At 45.8% G+C, this 26,350-nt stretch overlaps 7 non-coding genes across 7 annotated transcripts; all 7 read right to left on the minus strand.

The window, feature by feature from the left end:
- Window positions 1-89: 89 nt before the first annotated feature.
- Window positions 90-162, minus strand: TRNAM-CAU (transfer RNA methionine (anticodon CAU)). Its single transcript has one exon. It is a non-coding gene; the product is annotated as a tRNA-Met (tRNA).
- A 3,254-nt stretch (window positions 163-3,416) lies between these two features.
- Window positions 3,417-3,489, minus strand: TRNAM-CAU (transfer RNA methionine (anticodon CAU)). Its single transcript has one exon. It is a non-coding gene; the product is annotated as a tRNA-Met (tRNA).
- Window positions 3,490-5,642: 2,153 nt separating this feature from the next.
- TRNAM-CAU (transfer RNA methionine (anticodon CAU)) lies at window positions 5,643-5,715 on the minus strand. Its single transcript has one exon. It is a non-coding gene; the product is annotated as a tRNA-Met (tRNA).
- Window positions 5,716-11,207: 5,492 nt separating this feature from the next.
- On the minus strand, window positions 11,208-11,280 carry TRNAM-CAU (transfer RNA methionine (anticodon CAU)). Its single transcript has one exon. It is a non-coding gene; the product is annotated as a tRNA-Met (tRNA).
- A 3,265-nt stretch (window positions 11,281-14,545) lies between these two features.
- Window positions 14,546-14,618, minus strand: TRNAM-CAU (transfer RNA methionine (anticodon CAU)). Its single transcript has one exon. It is a non-coding gene; the product is annotated as a tRNA-Met (tRNA).
- A 1,040-nt stretch (window positions 14,619-15,658) lies between these two features.
- On the minus strand, window positions 15,659-15,731 carry TRNAM-CAU (transfer RNA methionine (anticodon CAU)). Its single transcript has one exon. It is a non-coding gene; the product is annotated as a tRNA-Met (tRNA).
- Window positions 15,732-25,675: 9,944 nt separating this feature from the next.
- On the minus strand, window positions 25,676-25,748 carry TRNAM-CAU (transfer RNA methionine (anticodon CAU)). The gene has a single exon. It is a non-coding gene; the product is annotated as a tRNA-Met (tRNA).
- Between the last annotated feature and the right edge of the window lie 602 nt (window positions 25,749-26,350).

The raw sequence follows: 26,350 nt of genomic DNA on the forward strand, positions 1-26,350 counted from the left end.
CATATGGTTTCCTACAAGACCTAAGGGGTGAAGAGTAGTGTTTTTCATAGATTAAGGACCCCAAGGCTCACAAAATGGTTAGAGAGTAGTGCCCCGTGTGAGGATCGAACTCACGACCTTCAGATTATGAGACTGACGCGCTACCTGCTGCGCTAACGAGGCCAATTAGTGAAAGCGATATGTGTGTCATAGCTGGCCACCATACTTGGAAGCTGATGGCGGTGGCACATCTTTTTTTCCCTTTGGTTTTCTCTATTTTTCTCAAAACAAGGCAGCTAGTTTTCCCATATGGTCTAGCGGTTAGGATTCCTGGTTTTCACCCAGGCGGCCCGGGTTTGACTCCCGGTATGGGAAATGCAAGACCTTTTAACGACCCGCACACTCCTAGTGCTGAAACCTCAAAGCTGTTTTTCCATTGTAACCTCCAATCATTCCCTTGTTGTCAAAGTACCAAGGGTCAAAGCCAGGGATGCAGACAAGACAGGTCAAGCCGGGTCAGGACAGGAAATGAAATACTATCAGGAACACAGGAACTCACAGGGCAAGCTGAAGTTCATCCAGCAACTAATGGCTCATGCACGCGCTTTGGCGTACGTATATGCGCACTGGCACATGAATTTTCACACATGAATAATATCAGGATCACAGGAACTCACAGGGGAAGCTGAAGATCATCCAGCAACTAATGGCTTATGCTGCTAGCTTTAAATAGGCCACTGGGCACCAGAAATTGTCACGCATTGTGTGCGCTTTGGCGTACGCACATGCGTACTAGCACATGAAGTTTCTCGGCCGTTCTCGCTCTTCTGCACATTTGCATTGGCAAATATCTATGTGCCAATCTTCTGCAAACCATTCTCTGACAGAGACATCATCTTTTTTTTCCACACCTTTGAAAAAGCCCTTTTGAATTCCTCGGTGCTTTGTTCTTTCTGTGTGATGAAACTAAGGGAAGCATGTCACATAGATGGAAAATGCCACTGTTGTTCCAGGATGAGTAGACATTGTATCTTGCAAGGTCTGTTGGATGCAGAGCTAAAGATTTTAGCTGGGTGGAATATGGTGGAAGGCAAAAGAGCACTGAAAGCTTGATCTTCCGGTCAATTTTCCATCCATATGGTTTCCTACAAGACCTAAGGGATGAAGAGTAGTGTTTTTCATAGATTAAGGACCCCAAGGCTCACAAAATGGTTAGAGAGTAGTGCCCCGTGTGAGGATCGAACTCACGACCTTCAGATTATGAGACTGACGCGCTACCTGCTGCGCTAATGAGGCCAATTAGTGAAAGCGATATGTGTGTCATAGCTGGCCACCATACTTGGAAGCTGATGGCGGTGGCACATCTTTTTTTCCCTTTGGTTTTCTCTATTTTTCTCAAAACAAGGCAGCTAGTTTTCCCATATGGTCTAGCGGTTAGGATTCCTGGTTTTCACCCAGGCGGCCCGGGTTCGACTCCCGGTATGGGAAATGCAAGTCCTTTTAACGACCCGCACACTCCTAGTGCTGAAACCTCAAAGCTGTTTTTCCATTGTAACCTCCAATCATTCCCTTGTTGTCAAAGTACCAAGGGTCAAAGCCAGGGATGCAGACAAGACAGGTCAAGCCGGGTCAGGACAGGAAATGAAATACTATCAGGAACACAGGAACTCACAGGGCAAGCTGAAGTTCATCCAGCAACTAATGGCTCATGCACGCGCTTTGGCGTACGTATATGCGCACTGGCACATGAATTTTCACACATGAATAATATCAGGATCACAGGAACTCACAGGGGAAGCTGAAGATCATCCAGCAACTAATGGCTTATGCTGCTAGCTTTAAATAGGCCACTGGGCACCAGAAATTGTCACGCATTGTGTGCGCTTTGGCGTACGCACATGCGTACTAGCACATGAAGTTTCTCGGCCGTTCTCGCTCTTCTGCACATTTGCATTGGCAAATATCTATGTGCCAATCTTCTGCAAACCATTCTCTGACAGAGACATCATCTTTTTTTTCCACACCTTTGAAAAAGCCCTTTTGAATTCCTCGGTGCTTTGTTCTTTCTGTGTGATGAAACTAAGGGAAGCATGTCACATAGATGGAAAATGCCTCTGTTGTTCCAGGATGAGTAGACATTGTATCTTGCAAGGTCTGTTGGATGCAGAGCTAAAGATTTTAGCTGGGTGGAATATGGTGGAAGGCAAAAGAGCACTGAAAGCTTGATCTTCCGGTCAATTTTCCATCCATATGGTTTCCTACAAGACCTAAGGGATGAAGAGTAGTGATTTTCATAGATTAAGGACCCCAAGGCTCACAAAACGGTTAGAGAGTAGTGCCCCATGTGAGGATCGAACTCACGACCTTCAGATTATGAGACTGACGCGCTACCTGCTGCGCTAACGAGGCCAATTAGTGAAAGGGATATGTGTGTCATAGCTGGCCACCATACTTGGAAGCTGATGGCGGTGGCACATCTTTTTTTCCCTTTGGTTTTCTCTATTTTTCTCAAAACAAGGCAGCTAGTTTTCCCATATGGTCTAGCGGTTAGGATTCCTGGTTTTCACCCAGGCGGCCCGGGTTCCACTCCCGGTATGGGAAATGCAAGTCCTTTTAACGACCCGCACACTCCTAGTGCTGAAACCTCAAAGCTGTTTTTCCATTGTAACCTCCAATCATTCCCTTGTTGTCAAAGTACCAAGGGTCAAAGCCAGGGATGCAGACAAGACAGGTCAAGCCGGGTCAGGACAGGAAATGAAATACTATCAGGAACACAGGAACTCACAGGGCAAGCTGAAGTTCATCCAGCAACTAATGGCTCATGCACGCGCTTTGGCGTACGTATATGCGCACTGGCACATGAATTTTCACACATGAATAATATCAGGATCACAGGAACTCACAGGGGAAGCTGAAGATCATCCAGCAACTAATGGCTTATGCTGCTAGCTTTAAATAGGCCACTGGGCACCAGAAATTGTCACGCATTGTGTACGCACATGCGTACTAGCACATGAAGTTTCTCGGCCGTTCTCGCTCTTCTGCACATTTGCATTGGCAAATATCTATGTGCCAATCTTCTGCAAACCATTCTCTGACAGAGACATCATCTTTTTTTTCCACACCTTTGAAAAAGCCCTTTTGAATTCCTCTGTGCTTTGTTCTTTCTGTGTGATGAAACTAAGGGAAGCATGTCACATAGATGGAAAATGCCTCTGTTGTTCCAGGATGAGTAGACATTGTATCTTGCAAGGTCTGTTGGATGCAGAGCTAAAGATTTTAGCTGGGTGGAATATGGTGGAAGGCAAAAGAGCACTGAAAGCTTGATCTTCCGGTCAATTTTCCATCCATATGGTTTCCTACAAGACCTAAGGGATGAAGAGTAGTGTTTTTCATAGATTAAGGACCCCAAGGCTCACAAAATGGTTAGAGTGTAGTGCCCCGTGTGAGGATCGAACTCACGACCTTCAGATTATGAGACTGACGCGCTACCTGCTGCGCTAACGAGGCCAATTAGTAAAAGCGATATGTGTGTCATAGCTGGCCACCATACTTGGAAGCTGATGGCGGTGGCACATCTTTTTTTCCCTTTGGTTTTCTCTATTTTTCTCAAAACAAGGCAGCTAGTTTTCCCATATGGTCTAGCGGTTAGGATTCCTGGTTTTCACCCAGGCGGCCCGGGATCGACTCCCGGTATGGGAAATGCAAGTCCTTTTAACGACCCGCACACTCCTAGTGCTGAAACCTCAAAGCTGTTTTTCCATTGTAACCTCCAATCATTCCCTTGTTGTCAAAGTACCAAGGGTCAAAGCCAGGGATGCAGACAAGACAGGTCAAGCCGGGTCAGGACAGGAAATGAAATACTATCAGGAACACAGGAACTCACAGGGCAAGCTGAAGTTCATCCAGCAACTAATGGCTCATGCACGCGCTTTGGCGTACGTATATGCGCACTGGCACATGAATTTTCACACATGAATAATATCAGGATCACAGGAACTCACAGGGGAAGCTGAAGATCATCCAGCAACTAATGGCTTATGCTGCTAGCTTTAAATAGGCCACTGGGCACCAGAAATTGTCACGCATTGTGTGCGCTTTGGCGTACGCACATGCGTACTAGCACATGAAGTTTCTCGGCCGTTCTCGCTCTTCTGCACATTTGCATTGGCAAATATCTATGTGCCAATCTTCTGCAAACCATTCTCTGACAGAGACATCATCTTTTTTTTCCACACCTTTGAAAAAGCCCTTTTGAATTCCTCGGTGCTTTGTTCTTTCTGTGTGATGAAACTAAGGGAAGCATGTCACATAGATGGAAAATGCCTCTGTTGTTCCAGGATGAGTAGACATTGTATCTTGCAAGGTCTGTTGGATGCAGAGCTAAAGATTTTAGCTGGGTGGAATATGGTGGAAGGCAAAAGAGCACTGAAAGCTTGATCTTCCGGTCAATTTTCCATCCATATGGTTTCCTACAAGACCTAAGGGATGAAGAGTAGTGTTTTTCATAGATTAAGGACCCCAAGGCTCACAAAACGGTTAGAGAGTAGTGCCCCGTGTGAGGATCGAACTCACGACCTTCAGATTATGAGACTGACACGCTACCTGCTGCGCTAACGAGGCCAATTAGTGAAAGTGATATGTGTGTCATAGCTGGCCACCATACTTGGAAGCTGATGGCGGTGGCACATCTTTTTTTCCCTTTGGTTTTCTCTATTTTTCTCAAAACAAGGCAGCTAGTTTTCCCATATGGTCTAGCGGTTAGGATTCCTGGTTTTCACCCAGGCGGCCCGGGTACGACTCCCGGTATGGGAAATGCAAGTCTTTTTAACGACCCGCACACTCCTAGTGCTGAAACCTCAAAGCTGTTTTTCCATTGTAACCTCCAATCATTCCCTTGTTGTCAAAGTACCAAGGGTCAAAGCCAGGGATGCAGACAAGACAGGTCAAGCCGGGTCAGGACAGGAAATGAAATACTATCAGGAACACAGGAACTCACAGGGCAAGCTGAAGTTCATCCAGCAACTAATGGCTCATGCACGCGCTTTGGCGTACGTATATGCGCACTGGCACATGAATTTTCACACATGAATAATATCAGGATCACAGGAACTCACAGGGGAAGCTGAAGATCATCCAGCAACTAATGGCTTATGCTGCTAGCTTTAAATAGGCCACTGGGCACCAGAAATTGTCACGCATTGTGTGCGCTTTGGCGTACGCACATGCGTACTAGCACATGAAGTTTCTCGGCCGTTCTCGCTCTTCTGCACATTTGCATTGGCAAATATCTATGTGCCAATCTTCTGCAAACCATTCTCTGACAGAGACATCATCTTTTTTTTCCACACCTTTGAAAAAGCCCTTTTGAATTCCTCGGTGCTTTGTTCTTTCTGTGTGATGAAACTAAGGGAAGCATGTCACATAGATGGAAAATGCCTCTGTTGTTCCAGGATGAGTAGACATTGTATCTTGCAAGGTCTGTTGGATGCAGAGCTAAAGATTTTAGCTGGGTGGAATATGGTGGAAGGCAAAAGAGCACTGAAAGCTTGATCTTCCGGTCAGTTTTCCATCCATATGGTTTCCTACAAGACCTAAGGGATGAAGAGTAGTGTTTTTCATAGATTAAGGACCCCAAGGCTCACAAAACGGTTAGAGAGTAGTGCCCCGTGTGAGGATCGAACTCACGACCTTCAGATTATGAGACTGACGCGCTACCTGCTGCGCTAACGAGGCCAATTAGTAAAAGTGATATGTGTGTCATAGCTGGCCACCATACTTGGAAGCTGATGGCGGTGGCACATCTTTTTTTCCCTTTGGTTTTCTCTATTTTTCTCAAAACAAGGCAGCTAGTTTTCCCATATGGTCTAGCGGTTAGGATTCCTGGTTTTCACCCAGGCGGCCCGGGTTCCACTCCCGGTATGGGAAATGCAAGTCCTTTTAACGACCCGCACACTCCTAGTGCTGAAACCTCAAAGCTGTTTTTCCATTGTAACCTCCAATCATTCCCTTGTTGTCAAAGTACCAAGGGTCAAAGCCAGGGATGCAGACAAGACAGGTCAAGCCGGGTCAGGACAGGAAATGAAATACTATCAGGAACACAGGAACTCACAGGGCAAGCTGAAGTTCATCCAGCAACTAATGGCTCATGCACGCGCTTTGGCGTACGTATATGCGCACTGGCACATGAATTTTCACACATGAATAATATCAGGATCACAGGAACTCACAGGGGAAGCTGAAGATCATCCAGCAACTAATGGCTTATGCTGCTAGCTTTAAATAGGCCACTGGGCACCAGAAATTGTCACGCATTGTGTGCGCTTTGGCGTACGCACATGCGTACTAGCACATGAAGTTTCTCGGCCGTTCTCGCTCTTCTGCACATTTGCATTGGCAAATATCTATGTGCCAATCTTCTGCAAACCATTCTCTGACAGAGACATCATCTTTTTTTTCCACACCTTTGAAAAAGCCCTTTTGAATTCCTCGGTGCTTTGTTCTTTCTGTGTGATGAAACTAAGGGAAGCATGTCACATAGATGGAAAATGCCTCTGTTGTTCCAGGATGAGTAGACATTGTATCTTGCAAGGTCTGTTGGATGCAGAGCTAAAGATTTTAGCTGGGTGGAATATGGTGGAAGGCAAAAGAGCACTGAAAGCTTGATCTTCCGGTCAATTTTCCATCCATATGGTTTCCTACAAGACCTAAGGGATGAAGAGTAGTGTTTTTCATAGATTAAGGACCCCAAGGCTCACAAAATGGTTAGAGAGTAGTGCCCCGTGTGAGGATCGAACTCACGACCTTCAGATTATGAGACTGACGCGCTACCTGCTGTGCTAACGAGGCCAATTAGTGAAAGTGATATGTGTGTCATAGCTGGCCACCATACTTGGAAGCTGATGGCGGTGGCACATCTTTTTTTCCCTTTGGTTTTCTCTATTTTTCTCAAAACAAGGCAGCTAGTTTTCCCATATGGTCTAGCGGTTAGGTTTCTTGGGTTTCACCCAGGCGGCCCGGGTTCCACTCCCGGTATGGGAAATGCAAGTCCTTTTAACGACCCGCACACTCCTAGTGCTGAAACCTCAAAGCTGTTTTTCCATTGTAACCTCCAATCATTCCCTTGTTGTCAAAGTACCAAGGGTCAAAGCCAGGGATGCAGACAAGACAGGTCAAGCCAGGTCAGGACAGGAAATGAAATACTATCAGGAACAGAGGAACTCACAGGGCAAGCTGAAGTTCATCCAGCAACTAATGGCTCATGCACGCGCTTTGGCGTACGTATATGCGCACTGGCACATGAATTTTCACACATGAATAATATCAGGATCACAGGAACTCACAGGGGAAGCTGAAGATCATCCAGCAACTAATGGCTTATGCTGCTAGCTTTAAATAGGCCACTGGGCACCAGAAATTGTCACGCATTGTGTGCGCTTTGGCGTACGCACATGCGTACTAGCACATGAAGTTTCTCGGCCGTTCTCGCTCTTCTGCACATTTGCATTGGCAAATATCTATGTGCCAATCTTCTGCAAACCATTCTCTGACAGAGACATCATCTTTTTTTTCCACACCTTTGAAAAAGCCCTTTTGAATTCCTCGGTGCTTTGTTCTTTCTGTGTGATGAAACTAAGGGAAGCATGTCACATAGATGGAAAATGCCTCTGTTGTTCCAGGATGAGTAGACATTGTATCTTGCAAGGTCTGTTGGATGCAGAGCTAAAGATTTTAGCTGGGTGGAATATGGTGGAAGGCAAAAGAGCACTGAAAGCTTGATCTTCCGGTCAATTTTCCATCCATATGGTTTCCTACAAGACCTAAGGGATGAAGAGTAGTGTTTTTCATAGATTAAGGACCCCAAGGCTCACAAAATGGTTAGAGAGTAGTGCCCCGTGTGAGGATTGAACTCACGACCTTCAGATTATGAGACTGACGCGCTACCTGCTGCGCTAACGAGGCCAATTAGTGAAAGTGATATGTGTGTCATAGCTGGCCACCATACTTGGAAGCTGATGGCGGTGGCACATCTTTTTTTCCCTTTGGTTTTCTATATTTTTCTCAAAACAAGGCAGCTAGTTTTCCCATATGGTCTAGCGGTTAGGATTCCTGGTTTTCACCCAGGCGGCCCGGGTTCGACTCCCGGTATGGGAAATTCAAGTCCTTTTAACGACCCGCACACTCCAAGTGCTGAAACCTCAAAGCTGTTTTTCCATTGTAACCTCCAATCATTCCCTTGTTGTCAAAGTACCAAGGGTCAAAGCCAGGGATGCAGACAAGACAGGTCAAGCCGGGTCAGGACAGGAAATGAAATACTATCAGGAACACAGGAACTCACAGGGCAAGCTGAAGTTCATCCAGCAACTAATGGCTCATGCACGCGCTTTGGCGTACGTATATGCGCACTGGCACATGAATTTTCACACATGAATAATATCAGGATCACAGGAACTCACAGGGGAAGCTGAAGATCATCCAGCAACTAATGGCTTATGCTGCTAGCTTTAAATAGGCCACTGGGCACCAGAAATTGTCACGCATTGTGTGCGCTTTGGCGTACGCACATGCGTACTAGCACATGAAGTTTCTCGGCCGTTCTCGCTCTTCTGCACATTTGCATTGGCAAATATCTATGTGCCAATCTTCTGCAAACCATTCTCTGACAGAGACATCATCTTTTTTTTCCACACCTTTGAAAAAGCCCTTTTGAATTCCTCGGTGCTTTGTTCTTTCTGTGTGATGAAACTAAGGGAAGCATGTCACATAGATGGAAAATGCCTCTGTTGTTCCAGGATGAGTAGACATTGTATCTTGCAAGGTCTGTTGGATGCAGAGCTAAAGATTTTAGCTGGGTGGAATATGGTGGAAGGCAAAAGAGCACTGAAAGCTTGATCTTCCGGTCAATGTTCCATCCATATGGTTTCCTACAAGACCTAAGGGATGAAGAGTAGTGTTTTTCATAGATTAAGGACCCCAAGGCTCACAAAATGGTTAGAGAGTAGTGCCCCGTGTGAGGATCGAACTCACGACCTTCAGATTATGAGACTGACGCGCTATCTGCTGTGCTAACGCGGCCAATTAGTGAAAGTGATATGTGTATCATAGCTGGCCACCATACTTGGAAGCTGATGGCGGTGGCACATCTTTTTTTCCCTTTGGTTTTCTCTATTTTTCTCAAAACAAGGCAGCTAGTTTTCCCACATGGTCTAGCGGTTAGGATTCCTGGTTTTCACCCAGGCGGCCCGGGTTCGACTCCCGGTATGGGAAATGCAAGTCCTTTTAACGACCCGCACACTCCTAGTGCTGAAACCTCAAAGCTGTTTTTCCATTGTAACCTCCAATCATTCCCTTGTTGTCAAAGTACCAAGGGTCAAAGCCAGGGATGCAGACAAGACAGGTCAAGCCGGGTCAGGACAGGAAATGAAATACTATCAGGAACACAGGAACTCACAGGGCAAGCTGAAGTTCATCCAGCAACTAATGGCTCATGCACGCGCTTTGGCGTACGTATATGCGCACTGGCACATGAATTTTCACACATGAATAATATCAGGATCACAGGAACTCACAGGGGAAGCTGAAGATCATCCAGCAACTAATGGCTTATGCTGCTAGCTTTAAATAGGCCACTGGGCACCAGAAATTGTCACGCATTGTGTGCGCTTTGGCGTACGCACATGCGTACTAGCACATGAAGTTTCTCGGCCGTTCTCGCTCTTCTGCACATTTGCATTGGCAAATATCTATGTGCCAATCTTCTGCAAACCATTCTCTGACAGAGACATCATCTTTTTTTTCCACACCTTTGAAAAAGCCCTTTTGAATTCCTCGGTGCTTTGTTCTTTCTGTGTGATGAAACTAAGGGAAGCATGTCACATAGATGGAAAATGCCTCTGTTGTTCCAGGATGAGTAGACATTGTATCTTGCAAGGTCTGTTGGATGCAGAGCTAAAGATTTTAGGTGGGTGGAATATGGTGGAAGGCAAAAGAGCACTGAAAGCTTGATCTTCCGGTCAATGTTCCATCCATATGGTTTCCTACAAGACCTAAGGGATGAAGAGTAGTGTTTTTCATAGATTAAGGACCCCAAGGCTCACAAAATGGTTAGAGAGTAGTGCCCCGTGTGAGGATCGAACTCACGACCTTCAGATTATGAGACTGACGCGCTACCTGCTGTGCTAACGAGGCCAATTAGTGAAAGTGATATGTGTGTCATAGCTGGCCACCATACTTGGAAGCTGATGGCGGTGGCACATCTTTTTTTCCCTTTGGTTTTCTCTATTTTTCACAAAACAAGGCAGCTAGTTTTCCCATATGGTCTAGCGGTTAGGATTCCTGGTTTTCACCCAGGCGGCCCGGGTTCGACTCCCGGTATGGGAAATGCAAGTCCTTTTAACGACCCGCACACTCCTAGTGCTGAAACCTCAAAGCTGTTTTTCCATTGTAACCTCCAATCATTCCCTTGTTGTCAAAGTACCAAGGGTCAAAGCCAGGGATGCAGACAAGACAGGTCAAGCCGGGTCAGGACAGGAAATGAAATACTATCAGGAACACAGGAACTCACAGGGCAAGCTGAAGTTCATCCAGCAACTAATGGCTCGTGCACGCGCTTTGGCGTACGTATATGCGCACTGGCACATGAATTTTCACACATGAATAATATCAGGATCACAGGAACTCACAGGGGAAGCTGAAGATCATCCAGCAACTAATGGCTTATGCTGCTAGCTTTAAATAGGCCACTGGGCACCAGAAATTGTCACGCATTGTGTACGCTTTGGCGTACGCACATGCATACTAGCACATGAAGTTTCTCGGCCGTTCTCGCTCTTCTGCACATTTGCATTCTCAAATATCTATGTGCCAATCTTCTGAAAACCATTCTCTGACAGAGACATCATATTTTTTTTCCACACCTTTGAAAAAGCCCTTTTGAATTCCTCGGTGCTTTGTTCTTTCTGTGTGATGAAACTAAGGGAAGCATGTCACATAGATGGAAAATGCCTCTGTTGTTCCAGGATGAGTAGACATTGTATCTTGCAAGGTCTGTTGGATGCAGAGCTAAAGATTTTAGCTGGGTGGAATATGGTGGAAGGCAAAAGAGCACTGAAAGCTTGATCTTCCGGTCAATTTTCCATCCATATGGTTTCCTACAAGACCTAAGGGATGAAGAGTAGTGTTTTTCATAGATTAAGGACCCCAAGGCTCACAAAATGGTTAGAGAGTAGTGCCCCGTGTGAGGATCGAACTCACGACCTTCAGATTATGAGACTGACGCGCTACCTGCTGCGCTAACGAGGCCAATTAGTGAAAGTGATATGTGTGTCATAGCTGGCCACCATACTTGGAAGCTGATGGCGGTGGCACATCTTTTTTTCCCTTTGGTTTTCTCTATTTTTCTCAAAACAAGGCAGCTAGTTTTCCCATATGGTCTAGCGGTTAGGATTCCTGGTTTTCACCCAGGCGGCCCGGGTTCGACTCCCGGTATTTGAAATGTAAGTCCTTTTAACGACCCGCACACTCCTAGTGCTGAAACCTCAAAGCTGTTTTTCCATTGTAACCTCCAATCATTCCCTTGTTGTCAAAGTACCAAGGGTCAAAGCCAGGGATGCAGACAAGACAGGTCAAGCCGGGTCAGGACAGGAAATGAAATACTATCAGGAACACAGGAACTCACAGGGCAAGCTGAAGTTCATCCAGCAACTAATGGCTCATGCACGCGCTTTGGCGTACGTATATGCGCACTGGCACATGAATTTTCACACATGAATAATATCAGGATCACAGGAACTCACAGGGGAAGCTGAAGATCATCCAGCAACTAATGGCTTATGCTGCTAGCTTTAAATAGGCCACTGGGCACCAGAAATTGTCACGCATTGTGTGCGCTTTGGCGTACGCACATGCGTACTAGCACATGAAGTTTCTCGGCCGTTCTCGCTCTTCTGCACATTTGCATTGGCAAATATCTATGTGCCAATCTTCTGCAAACCATTCTCTGACAGAGACATCATCTTTTTTTTCCACACCTTTGAAAAAGCCCTTTTGAATTCCTCGGTGCTTTGTTCTTTCTGTGTGATGAAACTAAGGGAAGCATGTCACATAGATGGAAAATGCCTCTGTTGTTCCAGGATGAGTAGACATTGTATCTTGCAAGGTCTGTTGGATGCAGAGCTAAAGATTTTAGCTGGGTGGAATATGGTGGAAGGCAAAAGAGCACTGAAAGCTTGATCTTCCGGTCAATGTTCCATCCATATGGTTTCCTACAAGACCTAAGGGATGAAGAGTAGTGTTTTTCATAGATTAAGGACCCCAAGGCTCACAAAATGGTTAGAGAGTAGTGCCCCGTGTGAGGATCGAACTCACGACCTTCAGATTATGAGACTGACGCGCTATCTGCTGCGCTAACGAGGCCAATTAGTGAAAGTGATATGTGTATCATAGCTGGCCACCATACTTGGAAGCTGATGGCGGTGGCACATCTTTTTTTCCCTTTGGTTTTCTCTATTTTTCTCAAAACAAGGCAGCTAGTTTTCCCATATGGTCTAGCAGTTAGGATTCCTGGTTTTCACCCAGGCGGCCTGGGTTCGACTCCCGGTATGAGAAATGCAAGTCCTTTTAACAACCCGCACACTCCTAGTGCTGAAACCTCAAAGCTGTTTTTCCATTGTAACCTCCAATCATTCCCTTGTTGTCAAAGTACCAAGGGTCAAAGCCAGGGATGCAGACAAGACAGGTCAAGCCGGGTCAGGACAGGAAATGAAATACTATCAGGAACACAGGAACTCACAGGGCAAGCTGAAGTTCATCCAGCAACTAATGGCTCATGCACGCGCTTTGGCGTACGTATATGCGCACTGGCACATGAATTTTCACACATGAATAATATCAGGATCACAGAAACTCACAGGGGAAGCTGAAGATCATCCAGCAACTAATGGCTTATGCTGCTAGCTTTAAATAGGCCACTGGGCACCAGAAATTGTCACGCATTGTGTGCGCTTTGGCGTACGCACATGCGTACTAGCACATGAAGTTTCTCGGCCGTTCTCGCTCTTCTACACATTTGCATTGGCAAATATCTATGTGCCAATCTTCTGCAAACCATTCTCTGACAGAGACATCATCTTTTTTTTCCACACCTTTGAAAAAGCCCTTTTGAATTCCTCTGTGCTTTGTTCTTTCTGTGTGATGAAACTAAGGGAAGCATGTCACATAGATGGAAAATGCCTCTGTTGTTCCAGGATGAGTAGACATTGTATCTTGCAAGGTCTGTTGGATGCAGAGCTAAAGATTTTAGCTGGGTGGAATATGGTGGAAGGCAAAAAGCACTGAAAGCTTGATCTTGCGGTCAATTTTCCATCCATATGGTTTCCTACAAGACCCAAGGGATGAAGAGTAGTGTTTTTCATAGATTAAGGACCCCAAGGCTCACAAAATGGTTAGAGAGTAGTGCCCCGTGTGAGGATCGAACTCATGACCTTCAGATTATGAGACTGACGCGCTACCTGCTGCGCTAACGAGGCCAATTAGTGAAAGTAATATGTGTGTCATAGCTGGCCACCATACTTGGAAGCTGATGGCGGTGGCACATCTTTTTTTCCCTTTGGTTTTCTCTATTTTTCTCAAAACAATGCAGCTAGTTTTCCCATATGGTCTAGCGGTTAGGATTCCTGGTTTTCACCCAGGCGGCCCGGGTTCGACTCCCGGTATGGGAAATGCAAGTCCTTTTAACGACCCGCACACTCCTAGTGCTGAAACCTCAAATCTGTTTTTCCATTGTAACCTCCAATCATTCCCTTGTTGTCAAAGTACCAAGGGTCAAAGCCAGGGATGCAGACAAGACAGGTCAAGCCGGGTCAGGACAGGAAATGAAATACTATCAGGAACACAGGAACTCACAGGGCAAGCTGAAGTTCATCCAGCAACTAATGGCTCATGCACGCGCTTTGGCGTACGTATATGCGCACTGGCACATGAATTTTCACACATGAATAATATCAGGATCACAGGAACTCACAGGGGAAGCTGAAGATCATCCAGCAACTAATGGCTTATGCTGCTAGCTTTAAATAGGCCACTGGGCACCAGAAATTGTCACGCATTGTGTACGCTTTGGCGTACGCACATGCGTACTAGCACATGAAGTTTCTCGGCCGTTCTCGCTCTTCTGCACATTTGCATTGGCAAATATCTATGTGCCAATCTTCTGCAAACCATTCTCTGACAGAGACATCATCTTTTTTTTCCACACCTTTGAACAAGCCCTTTTGAATTCCTCGGTGCTTTGTTCTTTCTGTGTGATGAAACTAAGGGAAGCATGTCACATAGATGGAAAATGCCTCTGTTGTTCCAGGATGAGTAGACATTGTATCTTGCAAGGTCTGTTGGATGCAGAGCTAAAGATTTTAGCTGGGTGGAATATGGTGGAAGGCAAAAGAGCACTGAAAGCTTGATCTTGCGGTCAATTTTCCATCCATATGGTTTCCTACAAGACCTAAGGGATGAAGAGTAGTGTTTTTCATAGATTAAGGACCCCAAGGCTCACAAAATGGTTAGAGAGTAGTGCCCCGTGTGAGGATCGAACTCACGACCTTCAGATTATGAGACTGACGCGCTACCTGCTGCGCTAACGAGGCCAAATAGTGAAAGTGATATGTGTGTCATAGCTGGCCACCATACTTGGAAGCTGATGGCGGTGGCACATCTTTTTTTCCCTTTGGTTTTCTCTATTTTTCTCAAAACAAGGCAGCTAGTTTTCCCATATGGTCTAGCGTTTAGGATTCCTGGTTTTTACCCAGGCGGCCCGGGTTCGACTCCCGGTATGGGAAATGCAAGTCCTTTTAACGACCCGCACACTCCTAGTGCTGAAACCTCAAAGCTGTTTTTCCATTGTAACCTCCAATCATTCCCTTGTTGTCAAAGTACCAAGGGTCAAAGCCAGGGATGCAGACAAGACAGGTCAAGCCGGGTCAGGACAGGAAATGAAATACTATCAGGAACACAGGAACTCACAGGGCAAGCTGAAGTTCATCCAGCAACTAATGGCTCATGCACGCGCTTTGGCGTACGTATATGCGCACTGGCACATGAATTTTCACACATGAATAATATCAGGATCACAGGAACTCACAGGGGAAGCTGAAGATCATCCAGCAACTAATGGCTTATGCTGCTAGCTTTAAATAGGCCACTGGGCACCATAAATTGTCACGCATTGTGTACGCTTTGGCGTACGCACATGCGTACTAGCACATGAAGTTTCTCGGCCGTTCTCGCTCTGCTGCACATTTGCATTGGCAAATATCTATGTGCCAATCTTCTGCAAACCATTCTCTGACAGAGACATCATCTTTTTTTTCCACACCTTTGAAAAAGCCCTTTTGAATTCCTCGGTGCTTTGTTCTTTCTGTGTGATGAAACTAAGGGAAGCATGTCACATAGATGGAAAATGCCTCTGTTGTTCCAGGATGAGTAGACATTGTATCTTGCAAGGTCTGTTGGATGCAGAGCTAAAGATTTTAGCTGGGTGGAATATGGTGGAAGGCAAAAGAGCACTGAAAGCTTGATCTTCCGGTCAATTTTCCATCCATATGGTTTCCTACAAGACCTAAGGGATGAAGAGTAGTGTTTTTCATAGATTAAGGACCCCAAGGCTCACAAAATGGTTAGAGAGTAGTGCCCCGTGTGAGGATCGAACTCACGACCTTCAGATTATGAGACTGACGCGCTACCTGCTGCGCTAACGAGGCCAATTAGTGAAAGTGATATGTGTGTCATAGCTAGCCACCATACTTGGAAGCTGATGGCGGTGGCACATCTTTTTTTCCCTTTGGTTTTCTCTATTTTTCTCAAAACAAGGCAGCTAGTTTTCCCATATGGTCTAGCGTTTAGGATTCCTGGTTTTCACCCAGGCGGCCCGGGTTCGACTCCCGGTATGGGAAATGCAAGTCCTTTTAACGACCCGCACACTCCTAGTGCTGAAACCTCAAAGCTGTTTTTCCATTGTAACCTCCAATCATTCCCTTGTTGTCAAAGTACCAAGGGTCAAAGCCAGGGATGCAGACAAGACAGGTCAAGCCGGGTCAGGACAGAAAATGAAATACTATCAGGAACACAGGAACTCACAGGGCAAGCTGAAGTTCATCCAGCAACTAATGGCTCATGCACGCGCTTTGGCGTACGTATATGCGCACTGGCACATGAATTTTCACACATGAATAATATCAGGATCACAGGAACTCACAGGGGAAGCTGAAGATCATCCAGCAACTAATGGCTTATGCTGCTAGCTTTAAATAGGCCACTGGGCACCAGAAATTGTCACGCATTGTGTGCGCTTTGGCGTACGCACATGCGTACTAGCACATGAAGTTTCTCGGCCGTTCTCGCTCTTCTGCACATTTGCATTGGCAAATATCTATGTGCCAATCTTCTGCAAACCATTCTCTGACAGAGACATCATCTTTTTTTTCCACACCTTTGAAAAAGCCCTTTTGAATTCCTCGGTGCTTTGTTCTTTCTGTGTGATGAAACTAAGGGAAGCATGTCACATTGATGGAAAATGCCTCTGTTGTTCCAGGATGAGTAGACATTGTATCTTGCAAGGTCTGTTGGATGCAGAGCTATAAATTTTAGCTGGGTGGAATATGGTGGAAGGCAAAAGAGCACTGAAAGCTTGATCTTCCGGTCAATGTTCCATCCATATGGTTTCCTACAAGACCTAAGGGATGAAGAGTAGTGTTTTTCATAGATTAAGGACCCCAAGGCTCACAAAATGGTTAGAGAGTAGTGCCCCGTGTGAGGATCTAACTCACGACCTTCAGATTATGAGACTGACACGCTACCTGCTGCGCTAACGATGCCAATTAGTGAAAGTGATATGTGTGTCATAGCTGGCCACCATACTTGGAAGCTGATGGCGGTGGCACATCTTTTTTTCCCTTTGGTTTTCTCTATTTTTCTCAAAACAAGGCAGCTAGTTTTCCCATATGGTCTAGCGTTTAGGATTCCTGGTTTTCACCCAGGCGGCCCGGGTTCGACTCCCGGTATGGGAAATGCAAGTCCTTTTAACGACCCGCACACTCCTAGTGCTGAAACCTCAAAGCTGTTTTTCCATTGTAACCTCCAATCATTCCCTTGTTGTCAAAGTACCAAGGGTCAAAGCCAGGGATGCAGACAAGACAGGTCAAGCCGGGTCAGGACAGGAAATCAAATACTATCAGGAACACAGGAACTCACAGGGCAAGCTGAAGTTCATCCAGCAACTAATGGCTCATGCACGCGCTTTGGCGTACGTATATGCGCACTGGCACATGAATTTTCACACATGAATAATATCAGGATCACAGGAACTCACAGGGGAAGCTGAAGATCATCCAGCAACTAATGGCTTATGCTGCTAGCTTTAAATAGGCCACTGGGCACCAGAAATTGTCACGCATTGTGTGCGCTTTGGCGTACGCACATGCGTACTAGCACATGAAGTTTCTCGGCCGTTCTCGCTCTTCTGCACATTTGCATTGGCAAATATCTATGTGCCAATCTTCTGCAAACCATTCTCTGACAGAGACATCATCTTTTTTTTCCACACCTTTGAAAAAGCCCTTTTGAATTCCTCGGTGCTTTGTTCTTTCTGTGTGATGAAACTAAGGGAAGCATGTCACATAGATGGAAAATGCCTCTGTTGTTCCAGGATGAGTAGACATTGTATCTTGCAAGGTCTGTTGGATGCAGAGCTAAAGATTTTAGCTGGGTGGAATATGGTGGAAGGCAAAAGAGCACTGAAAGCTTGATCTTCCGGTCAATTTTCCATCCATATGGTTTCCTACAAGACCTAAGGGATGAAGAGTAGTGTTTTTCATAGATTAAGGACCCCAAGGCTCACAAAATGGTTAGAGAGTAGTGCCCCGTGTGAGGATCGAACTCACGACCTTCAGATTATGAGACTGACGCGCTACCTGCTGTGCTAACGAGGCCAATTAGTGAAAGTGATATGTGTGTCATAGCTGGCCACCATACTTGGAAGCTGATGGCGGTGGCACATCTTTTTTTCCCTTTGGTTTTCTCTATTTTTCTCAAAACAAGGCAGCTAGTTTTCCCATATGGTCTAGCGGTTAGGTTTCTTGGGTTTCACCCAGGCGGCCCGGGTTCCACTCCCGGTATGGGAAATGCAAGTCCTTTTAACGACCCGCACACTCCTAGTGCTGAAACCTCAAAGCTGTTTTTCCATTGTAACCTCCAATCATTCCCTTGTTGTCAAAGTACCAAGGGTCAAAGCCAGGGATGCAGACAAGACAGGTCAAGCCGGGTCAGGACAGGAAATGAAATACTATCAGGAACAGAGGAACTCACAGGGCAAGCTGAAGTTCATCCAGCAACTAATGGCTCATGCACGCGCTTTGGCGTACGTATATGCGCACTGGCACATGAATTTTCACACATGAATAATATCAGGATCACAGGAACTCACAGGGGAAGCTGAAGATCATCCAGCAACTAATGGCTTATGCTGCTAGCTTTAAATAGGCCACTGGGCACCAGAAATTGTCACGCATTGTGTGCGCTTTGGCGTACGCACATGCGTACTAGCACATGAAGTTTCTCGGCCGTTCTCGCTCTTCTGCACATTTGCATTGGCAAATATCTATGTGCCAATCTTCTGCAAACCATTCTCTGACAGAGACATCATCTTTTTTTTCCACACCTTTGAAAAAGCCCTTTTGAATTCCTCGGTGCTTTGTTCTTTCTGTGTGATGAAACTAAGGGAAGCATGTCACATAGATGGAAAATGCCTCTGTTGTTCCAGGATGAGTAGACATTGTATCTTGCAAGGTCTGTTGGATGCAGAGCTAAAGATTTTAGCTGGGTGGAATATGGTGGAAGGCAAAAGAGCACTGAAAGCTTGATCTTCCGGTCAATTTTCCATCCATATGGTTTCCTACAAGACCTAAGGGATGAAGAGTAGTGTTTTTCATAGATTAAGGACCCCAAGGCTCACAAAATGGTTAGAGAGTAGTGCCCCGTGTGAGGATTGAACTCACGACCTTCAGATTATGAGACTGACGCGCTACCTGCTGCGCTAACGAGGCCAATTAGTGAAAGTGATATGTGTGTCATAGCTGGCCACCATACTTGGAAGCTGATGGCGGTGGCACATCTTTTTTTCCCTTTGGTTTTCTATATTTTTCTCAAAACAAGGCAGCTAGTTTTCCCATATGGTCTAGCGGTTAGGATTCCTGGTTTTCACCCAGGCGGCCCGGGTTCGACTCCCGGTATGGGAAATTCAAGTCCTTTTAACGACCCGCACACTCCAAGTGCTGAAACCTCAAAGCTGTTTTTCCATTGTAACCTCCAATCATTCCCTTGTTGTCAAAGTACCAAGGGTCAAAGCCAGGGATGCAGACAAGACAGGTCAAGCCGGGTCAGGACAGGAAATGAAATACTATCAGGAACACAGGAACTCACAGGGCAAGCTGAAGTTCATCCAGCAACTAATGGCTCATGCACGCGCTTTGGCGTACGTATATGCGCACTGGCACATGAATTTTCACACATGAATAATATCAGGATCACAGGAACTCACAGGGGAAGCTGAAGATCATCCAGCAACTAATGGCTTATGCTGCTAGCTTTAAATAGGCCACTGGGCACCAGAAATTGTCACGCATTGTGTGCGCTTTGGCGTACGCACATGCGTACTAGCACATGAAGTTTCTCGGCCGTTCTCGCTCTTCTGCACATTTGCATTGGCAAATATCTATGTGCCAATCTTCTGCAAACCATTCTCTGACAGAGACATCATCTTTTTTTTCCACACCTTTGAAAAAGCCCTTTTGAATTCCTCGGTGCTTTGTTCTTTCTGTGTGATGAAACTAAGGGAAGCATGTCACATAGATGGAAAATGCCTCTGTTGTTCCAGGATGAGTAGACATTGTATCTTGCAAGGTCTGTTGGATGCAGAGCTAAAGATTTTAGCTGGGTGGAATATGGTGGAAGGCAAAAGAGCACTAAAAGCTTGATCTTCCGGTCAATTTTCCATCCATATGGTTTCCTACAAGACCTAAGGGATGAAGAGTAGTGTTTTTCATAGATTAAGGACCGCAAGGCTCACAAAATGGTTAGAGAGTAGTGCCCCGTGTGAGGATCGAGCTCACGACCTTCAGATTATGAGACTGACGCGCTACCTGCTGCGCTAACGAGGCCAATTAGTGAAAGTGATATGTGTGTCATAGCTGGCCACCATACTTGGAAGCTGATGGCGGTGGCACATCTTTTTTTCCCTTTGGTTTTCTCTATTTTTCTCAAAACAAGGCAGCTAGTTTTCCCATATGGTCTAGCGGTTAGGATTTCTGGTTTTCACCCAGGCGGCCCGGGTTCGACTCCCGGTATGGGAAATGCAAGTTCTTTTAACGACCCGCACACTCCTAGTGCTGAAACCTCAAAGCTGTTTTTCCATTGTAACCTCCAATCATTCCCTTGTTGTCAAAGTACCAAGGGTCAAAGCCAGGGATGCAGACAAGACAGGTCAAGCCGGGTCAGGACAGGAAATGAAATACTATCAGGAACACAGGAACTCACAAGGCAAGCTGAAGTTCATCCAGCAACTAATGGCTCATGCACGCGCTTTGGCGTACGTATATGCGCACTGGCACATGAATTTTCACACATGAATAATATCAGGATCACAGGAACTCACAGGGGAAGCTGAAGATCATCCAGCAACTAATGGCTTATGCTGCTAGCTTTAAATAGGCCACTGGGCACCAGAAATTGTCACGCATTGTGTGCGCTTTGGCGTACGCACATGCGTACTAGCACATGAAGTTTCTCGGCCGTTCTCGCTCTTATGCACATTTGCATTGGCAAATATCTATGTGCCAATCATCTGCAAACCATTCTCTGACAGAGACATCATCTTTTTTTTCCACAACTTTGAAAAAGCCCTTTTGAATTCCTCGGTGCTTTGTTCTTTCTGTGTGATGAAACTAAGGGAAGCATGTCACATAGATGGAAAATGCCTCTGTTGTTCCAGGATGAGTAGACATTGTATCTTGCAAGGTCTGTTGGATGCAGAGCTAAAGATTTTAGCTGGGTGGAATATGGTGGAAGGCAAAAGAGCACTGAAAGCTTGATCTTCCGGTCAATTTTCCATCCATATGGTTCACTACAAGACCTAAGGGATGAAGAGTAGTGTTTTCCATAGATTAAGGACCCCAAGGCTCACAAAATGGTTAGAGAGTAGTGCCACGTGTGAGGATCGAACTCACGACCTTCAGATTATGAGACTGACGCGCTACCTGCTGCGCTAACGAGGCCAATTAGTGAAAGTGATATGTGTGTCATAGCTGGCCACCATACTTGGAAGCTGATGGCGGTGGCACATCTTTTTTTCCCTTTGTTTTTCTCTATTTTTCTCAAAACAAGGCAGCTAGTTTTCCCATATGGTCTAGCGGTTAGGATTCCTGGTTTTCACCCAGGCGGCCCGGTTTTGACTCCCGGTATGGGAAATGCAAGTCCTTTTAACGACCCGCACACTCCTAGTGCTGAAACCTCAAAGCTGTTTTTCCATTGTAACCTCCAATCATTCCCTTGTTGTCAAAGTACCAAGGGTCAAAGCCAGGGATGCAGACAAGACAGGTCAAGCCGGGTCAGGACAGGAAATGAAATACTATCAGGAACACAGGAACTCACAGGGCAAGCTGAAGTTCATCCAGCAACTAATGGCTCATGCACGCGCTTTGGCGTACGTATATGCGCACTGGCACATGAATTTTCACACATGAATAATATCAGGATCATAGGAACTCACAGGGGAAGCTGAAGATCATCCAGCAACTAATGGCTTATGCTGCTAGCTTTAAATAGGCCACTGGGCACCAGAAATTGTCACGCATTGTGTGCGCTTTGGCGTACGCACATGCGTACTAGCACATGAAGTTTCTCGGCCGTTCTCGCTCTTCTGCACATTTGCATTGGCAAATATCTATGTGCCAATCTTCTGCAAACCATTCTCTGACAGAGACATCATCTTTTTTTTCCACACCTTTGAAAAAGCCCTTTTGAATTCCTCGGTGCTTTGTTCTTTCTGTGTGATGAAACTAAGGGAAGCATGTCACATAGATGGAAAATGCCTCTGTTGTTCCAGGATGAGTAGACATTGTATCTTGCAAGGTCTGTTGGATGCAGAGCTATAAATTTTAGCTGGGTGGAATATGGTGGAAGGCAAAAGAGCACTGAAAGCTTGATCTTCCGGTCAATGTTCCATCCATATGGTTTCCTACAAGACCTAAGGGATGAAGAGTAGTGTTTTTCATAGATTAAGGACCCCAAGGCTCACATAATGGTTAGAGAGTAGTGCCCCGTGTGAGGATCGAACTCACGACCTTCAGATTATGAGACTGACACGCTACCTGCTGCGCTAACGATGCCAATTAGCGAAAGTGATATGTGTGTCATAGCTGGCCACCATACTTGGAAGCTGATGGCGGTGGCACATCTTTTTTTCCCTTTGGTTTTCTCTATTTTTCTCAAAACAAGGCATCTAGTTTTCCCATATGGTCTAGCGGTTAGGATTCCTGGTTTTCACCCAGGCGGCGCGGGTTCCACTCCCGGTATGGGAAATGCAAGTCCTTTTAACGACCCGCACACTCCTAGTGCTGAAACCTCAAAGCTGTTTTTCCATTGTAACCTCCAATCATTCCCTTGTTGTCAAAGTACCAAGGGTCAAAGCCAGGGATGCAGACAAGACAGGTCAAGCCGGGTCAGGACAGGAAATGAAATACTATCAGGAACACAGGAACTCACAGGGCAAGCTGAAGTTCATCCAGCAACTAATGGCTCATGCACGCGCTTTGGCGTACGTATATGCGCACTGGCACATGAATTTTCACACATGAATAATATCAGGATCACAGGAACTCACAGGGAAAGCTGAAGATCATCCAGCAACTAATGGCTAATGCTGCTAGCTTTAAATAGGCCACTGGGCACCAGAAATTGTCACGCATTGTGTGCGCTTTGGCGTACGCACATGCGTACTAGCACATGAAGTTTCTCGGCCGTTCTCGCTCTTCTGCACATTTGCATTGGCAAATATCTATGTGCCAATCTTCTGCAAACCATTCTCTGACAGAGACATCATCTTTTTTTTCCACACCTTTGAAAAAGCCCTTTTGAATTCCTCGGTGCTTTGTTCTTTCTGTGTGATGAAACTAAGGGAAGCATGTCACATAGATGGAAAATGCCTCTGTTGTTCCAGGATGAGTAGACATTGTATCTTGCAAGGTCTGTTGGATGCAGAGCTAAAGATTTTAGCTGGGTGGAATATGGTGGAAGGCAAAAGAGCACTGAAAGCTTGATCTTCCGGTCAATGTTCCATCCATATGGTTTCCTACAAGACCTAAGGGATGAAGAGTAGTGTTTTTCATAGATTAAGGACCCCAAGGCTCACATAATGGTTAGAGAGTAGTGCCCCGTGTGAGGATCGAACTCACGACCTTCAGATTATGAGACTGACACGCTACCTGCTGCGCTAACGATGCCAATTAGCGAAAGTGATAAGTGTGTCATAGCTGGCCACCATACTTGGAAGCTGATGGCGGTGGCACATCTTTTTTTCCCTTTGGTTTTCTCTATTTTTCTCAAAACAAGGCATCTAGTTTTCCCATATGGTCTAGCGGTTAGGATTCCTGGTTTTCACCCAGGCGGCGCGGGTTCCACTCCCGGTATGGGAAATGCAAGTCCTTTTAACGACCCGCACACTCCTAGTGCTGAAACCTCAAAGCTGTTTTTCCATTGTAACCTCCAATCATTCCCTTGTTGTCAAAGTACCAAGGGTCAAAGCCAGGGATGCAGACAAGACAGGTCAAGCCGGGTCAGGACAGGAAATGAAATACTATCAGGAACACAGGAACTCACAGGGCAAGCTGAAGTTCATCCAGCAACTAATGGCTCATGCACGCGCTTTGGCGTACGTATATGCGCACTGGCACATGAATTTTCACACATGAATAATATCAGGATCACAGGAACTCACAGGGGAAGCTGAAGATCATCCAGCAACTAATGGCTTATGCTGCTAGCTTTAAATAGGCCACTGGGCACCAGAAATTGTCACGCATTGTGTGCGCTTTGGCGTACGCACATGCGTACTAGCACATGAAGTTTCTCGGCCGTTCTCGCTCTTATGCACATTTGCATTGGCAAATATCTATGTGCCAATCTTCTGCAAACCATTCTCTGACAGAGACATCATCTTTTTTTTCCACACCTTTGAAAAAGCCCTTTTGAATTCCTCGGTGCTTTGTTCTTTCTGTGTGATGAAACTAAGGGAAGCATGTCACATAGATGGAAAATGCCTCTGTTGTTCCAGGATGAGTAGACATTGTATCTTGCAAGGTCTGTTGGATGCAGAGCTAAAGATTTTAGCTGGGTGGAATATGGTGGAAGGCAAAAGAGCACTGAAAGCTTGATCTTCCGGTCAATTTTCCATCCATATGGTTTCCTACAAGACCTAAGGGATGAAGAGTAGTGTTTTTCATAGATTAAGGACCCCAAGGCTCACAAAATGGTTAGAGAGTAGTGCCCCATGTGAGGATCGAACTCACGACCTTCAGATTATGAGACTGACGCGCTACCTGCTGCGCTAACGAGGCCAATTAGTGAAAGTGATATGTGTGTCATAGCTGGCCACCATACTTGGAAGCTGATGGCGGTGGCACATCTTTTTTTCCCTTTGGTTTTCTCTATTTTTCTCAAAACAAGGCAGCTAGTTTTCCCATATGGTCTAGCGGTTAGGATTCCTGGTTTTCACCCAGGCGGCCCGGGTTCCACTCCCGGTATGGGAAATGCAAGTCCTTTTAACGACCCGCACACTCCTAGTGCTGAAACCTCAAAGCTGTTTTTCCATTGTAACCTCCAATCATTCCCTTGTTGTCAAAGTACCAAGGGTCAAAGCCAGGGATGCAGACAAGACAGGTCAAGCCGGGTCAGGACAGGAAATGAAATACTATTAGGAACACAGGAACTCACAGGGCAAGCTGAAGTTCATCCAGCAACTAATGGCTCATGCACGCGCTTTGGCGTACGTATATGCGCACTGGCACATGAATTTTCACACATGAATAATATCAGGATCACAGGAACTCACAGGGGAAGCTGAAGATCATCCAGCAACTAATGGCTTATGCTGCTAGCTTTAAATAGGCCACTGGGCACCAGAAATTGTCACACATTGTGTGCGCTTTGGCGTACGCACATGCGTACTAGCACATGAAGTTTCTCGGCCGTTCTCGCTCTTCTGCACATTTGCATTGGCAAATATCTATGTGCCAATCTTCTGCAAACCATTCTCTGACAGAGACATCATCTTTTTTTTCCACACCTTTGAAAAAGCCCTTTTGAATTCCTCGGTGCTTTGTTCTTTCTGTGTGATGAAACTAAGGGAAGCATGTCACATAGATGGAAAATGCCTCTGTTGTTCCAGGATGAGTAGACATTGTATCTTGCAAGGTCTGTTGGATGCAGAGCTAAAGATTTTAGCTGGGTGGAATATGGTGGAAGGCAAAAGAGCACTGAAAGCTTGATCTTCCGGTCAATTTTCCATCCATATGGTTTCCTACAAGACCTAAGGGATGAAGAGTAGTGTTTTTCATAGATTAAGGACCCCAAGGCTCACAAAATGGTTAGAGAGTAGTGCCCCGTGTGAGGATCGAACTCACGACCTTCAGATTATGAGTCTGACGCGCTACCTGCTGCGCTAACGAGGCCAATTAGTGAAAGTGATATGTGTGTCATAGCTGGCCACCATACTTGGAAGCTGATGGCGGTGGCACATCTTTTTTTCCCTTTGGTTTTCTCTATTTTTCTCAAAACAAGGCAGCTAGTTTTCCCATATGGTCTAGCGGTTAGGATTCCTGGTTTTCACCCAGGCGGCCCGGGTTCCACTCCCGGTATGGGAAATGCAAGTCCTTTTAACGACCCGCACACTCCTAGTGCTGAAACCTCAAAGCTGTTTTTCCATTGTAACCTCCAATCATTCCCTTGTTGTCAAAGTACCAAGGGTCAAAGCCAGGGATGCAGACAAGACAGGTCAAGCCGGGTCAGGACAGGAAATGAAATACTATCAGGAACAGAGGAACTCACAGGGCAAGCTGAAGTTCATCCAGCAACTAATGGCTCATGCACGCGCTTTGGCGTACATATATGCGCACTGGCACATGAATTTTCACACATGAATAATATCAGGATCACAGGAACTCACAGGGGAAGCTGAAGATCATCCAGCAACTAATGGCTTATGCTGCTAGCTTTAAATAGGCCACTGGGCACCAGAAATTGTCACGCATTGTGTGCGCTTTGGCGTACGCAC

The sequence above is a fragment of the Lithobates pipiens genome, unplaced genomic scaffold (assembly GCF_037356315.1).
Source record: "Lithobates pipiens isolate NorthernLeopardFrog02 unplaced genomic scaffold, aLitPip1_a1.2 Scaffold_8, whole genome shotgun sequence".
Classification (NCBI taxonomy): domain Eukaryota; kingdom Metazoa; phylum Chordata; class Amphibia; order Anura; family Ranidae; genus Lithobates; species Lithobates pipiens.